The sequence below is a fragment of the Gouania willdenowi genome, chromosome 14 (assembly GCF_900634775.1).
Source record: "Gouania willdenowi chromosome 14, fGouWil2.1, whole genome shotgun sequence".
NCBI classification, from domain to species: domain Eukaryota; kingdom Metazoa; phylum Chordata; class Actinopteri; order Blenniiformes; family Gobiesocidae; genus Gouania; species Gouania willdenowi.
The window spans coordinates 29,563,342-29,567,705 of record NC_041057.1 but is presented as its reverse complement, the minus strand read 5'-3'; positions in this window follow the sequence as shown (position 1 = coordinate 29,567,705).

The window sequence follows — 4,364 nt, the reverse complement described above, 5'->3', positions numbered from 1 at the left end:
CGGCCGGATGTGGGGGGCCGACGGCGGAATTGAAGTTTGTACCCGTAGGTTAGGGTGGCGACCACCCACGGGTCTGAAGCATGAGTAGCCCACTGTTGAAGCTGCTGATGCGAAAAAAGTCCGACCGCCGGCCCCAAAGCCTCAATCTCTGCCCCCCCGGCCCCTCGGGGCCCTAGTGGGAGGGCGGAAGGGCTCTGGAGCTCGAAATTGTCTGGGGGGCAGGCGAGCAGAGCCCCGAAAATCCCGGACTGGTCTCCGTGCGGGACGCTGGGCATCACGACGACCAGTGGAGTGAGTTGTCGACGGCATGTGGCTGCGAAAAACCGCTGGGGGGCCCCTCAGCCTGCCGGCCGGGGGTCTATCAGGAGGAGGCATCCGGCTAAGCCCGGCAAGCTGCTGCCTGGTCTGCCCCGCCTGGATGGTCCGTTCCAGCGCTTCCTGGGCTGCTGGACCAAATATCTCCCCAGGTTCGACCGGGAGGCTGCGCAGCATTCTCCTGGCTGCCTCCGTTAAGTTTGACTGAGACAGCCAAACCTGACGACGAGCTTGGACTAAGATGGACATTATTCGCCCAAGCTCTCTGGACATGAGCCCAAAAGCCTCCAATGAGGCATCACAGAAGGTGACCGCATCGGCATGTACATCGCCCTCCTGCAGTGAGGCTGAGAGGGCCAACATGAGGTGTGATAGGGAGTTTCCCATGCGACCAGCGCGTGCTCCAGCATCATAAGCCCTCGTGAGAAGGTCATCAGTTATTCGACACTGGGGTCGAGGACACCTAGCATCCCTTCGAAGTGCTTCATCTGGGGGCACAATAAGAGAAGCGATGGCAGGCTCGATGGGCGGAGTGCGATCCAGGCCGGCCCCCGCTGCATCATGCATGGCTGCCAGGGTCCGCCCATCTGCAGAGAGACGGGAGCAAGCCTTACTGTCCGTCCAACAGGACTGCAACTCCCTCAGATAATCCTCTGAATGAGGAATAGCGAAAGCTGTGGGGGCAGGCCTGCGCCTGAAGAAGGCGCTTGCAGATGCTGCCTCTGCCTGCTGTGGGACAACTGTGTGCAGCCGCTGTAAAGCCAGGCGCATGACAGCGCGCATGGAGTTGTCTTCCACCTCGGCCCCCGAACTGTGATCCAAGGAGTGGGAGCCCTGCTCAGACACCTGGGATCCGACATCCAAATTCTCCCCATAATCACAGAAATGGCTAGCCGAAGCAGCCAAAGAGAGTGTATCCTCCTCGGGCAACAGCGTTGGCATTGGGGGAGAGAGTGCCGCATCAGCCACCAGGGGAATAACCGGCTGGCTGTCGGCCAGCAGGGATCTCATCTGAGCCAATTCAGCAGACAGCTGCTCAACTTTAGATGATAACCCACTGTGGTCCGACTTCGTTCTCTTCCTGGAGGGGGCAGCTGCCGCAGCCACTGCCCGCCTCTTGGAGCGTGTCTGACGGGTCTGAGGTGGCTGGCCTGGGGGGAGGTCGACTACGGCAACTGAGCCTTCCACCCCCGCCAACCTGGCAACCCTGGCCGCCCGAGGCAAGTAGCTGCAGTTCATGCAGGGATTGCCTGACAGCGCCTCACCCAGGTGCTCAGGGCCAAGGCATGTGGGGCATAGGTCGTGGCCATCTTCTGGCTGTAAAGAAACCCCACAAGATGTGCAAATATGTGAGCCATCCATCGTAGCTTAACTGAGAAGTCACTGATTTCAACACAGGTATTCAACAAAGGGAGGGGGCGCGCACGCCGCCTTTCTGGTACCACCCTGCACTCCTCGGCTTAGCCTGAGCGCGGACGCCGTAGGTTGGGCGAGTATAGGGACCGTATACTGGGGAAGGGAGCGTGCACGCTGCCTGCACAGTAGAGGCCCAATATACTAAATAAAAAACAACCACTGCACTGTGGTCCTCACCCAGACTGGGCTCTTTTAACAGAAGATGACACTAGCTTAGCCGGTGATGCTAATGTAAACAAATCCACGCTGGGCTCCGGGCGTGCGCACACAACCCACCAGCAAACAAATAAAGTCGGCTAACTTAAATTTCGGGAGTAGGCTGCTCAAATGCAGCCTTCACCGACCATCTCTTTCATTTTTTTTATAAAGACAACCGTTGATCTGCCGAATAAGCGGCTACTTACCTTGTCAGCGTGTATCGTCGGGACCAAACACAAACCATATGCTGGGGGGAGGCGGCGCTAACGCGGCCTGTGCCAACAGAGATTGCTAATGGGTGAAGCTACCGCTACCCAAACACTCACCGTCGCAGCTCCTGGAGGGCGAATGCACGCTGCTCCGACCTACCACAGTCACGGAGCTACTAGCGACGGCAGCTGTATGCACAGTATTCCAGTAACTGCGCGCGAGAAGAAAAAAAGGGAAGTACCCTGGAGTGACACCGGAAGATATAAACTTCCTCTGGGTCATCCAGGGGTCACTGGTGACATTGTTGGTATACATACTCGCACTGCGCATGCGCGAAGGGGAATATTCAGTGCTTAAAGCACCGCCTCTGGCGGTCAGCAGGGATGAAATAGAACTACTGTAATCAAACCTCTCCTTAAAAAACCTGCCCTTGATCCAAGTGACTTGTCCAATTATAGACCAATATCCAATCTCCCTTTTGTTTCCAAAATTTTTGAAAAAGTCATTGCAGGTCAACTATGCGATCACCTACTTAGGAACAATTTATTCCAGAGCTTTCAGTCTGGCTTTAGAGCCCATCACAGCGCATAGACTGCCTTAGTAAAAGTAACCAATGATCTCCTCTTAGCCTCAGACAGAGGGTTGGTCTCAGTTCTGAGGAAGGGGCCAAATCTTCTCGCTCCCTCACGCAAAGGAAAAGACACGCAAAATGCACGGGGAATTATTGAATGATGAAATACCATACACAGTGTCACCGAAATATCATAGACAGTGTCACCTGTACCTCTATAAAGATGTTTTTGTGAGCTGGATTCGAACCCACAACCTTCCCCTTAAATCATGTTCTGAATGACACGTACTTGTGTTGTTGCTCCTCCCTTTGATTGTTTATCCTTTGCTGTGGGAACGTCTTCCCCCAGTGGTCTAGCGAAATCAGGGTATCAGATGTTTTCCTGAGATATTACTCCCCATTTAAAATCCATAGCAATTTGATTTTATTGTATTGATTAATACTTCTTAATTTGTATTTATTATGAATACCAATGCTTTGGCTTTGAGATATACCCCCCAATGACTAGTAATGTTTATTTCAGTTTCTATTAATATAATAACATTGCAATGTGCTACTGTGGGACAATATGGACAGTTCTTTTTAATGATCGATACACTGAGTCATAAATTTCGGTACAATAGGATTTAATGATCACAAGATGTAAAATAATTAAATATTGGGGGAAAAAAAACAAACACAATATAACAATACATATTACCTCACAAAAGAGGGTGGACCCCTCACATTTTTAGAAAACTTTTATTACATTTTTTGAGGGGACACTATGGAAATGACACTTTCAAATATCTTAAAGTAGTCAGTAAACAGCCTGTGTAACTGTATAGATGTACTGTTCTTTGAAAATACCCCCAAACACAGCCATTAAACAGGTGGCAACAAAAGTAAGTAAACATGTCTAAATTGTGCCCAAAGTGTTAATATTAAGTGTGACCACCAATATTAACCGAGCACTGCTTTCACCCTCCAGGACATGGACATGGTAATGCTCTGCTTCAGAATGTCAAAGTACAGATTCATTTTTCCCTCAGTGAAGTGCAGCTCAGTGCTGTGCCCAGACCATGTTCCTACCACCAACATGCTTCACTGTAGGCAAGACGCAGTTGTCCTGGAACTCATCAGGCTGTTGCCACACACACTGGACACTATCTGATCTTTTTACTGAAGTGTAATTTCTATATTGTTGTCCCCAGAGTAATTTATGTGTTTTTCAAAAATGTGGGGGATGAAACCACTTTTGTTAGATACTGTATTGGGAACTTTATTCAAACACACAATATATACACTATATACACAAGTTGGCAATCAATTTTGGCACTCTCGGTTCCTTTAGCCACTCCTCCAGAGATTTGCCTTGTGAGGCCTGTGGGCAAAAGGTGGCGCTGCCATGACGGCTATGGCCAAAGTCCTTCGTTTTTGGCTGACCACACTTGCCACAAGTGTTGTATGCCACTCCCCTGACATACCTCCTTTTTGGCACTCCACTCTCCTCCTCAAGGGCCCGCCGTCATCTGTTCCTTTCTGTGAACAGAGACACAGCAGCACCAAGTGGAGGACCAAGTGGAGCCGGGCCTGCACTGGGTGTTGAGACACCAGGACCCGCTAGCACCAGTGACAGCGTGTTGTCAGGGTTCAGGACCAAGTTTCCTAAATG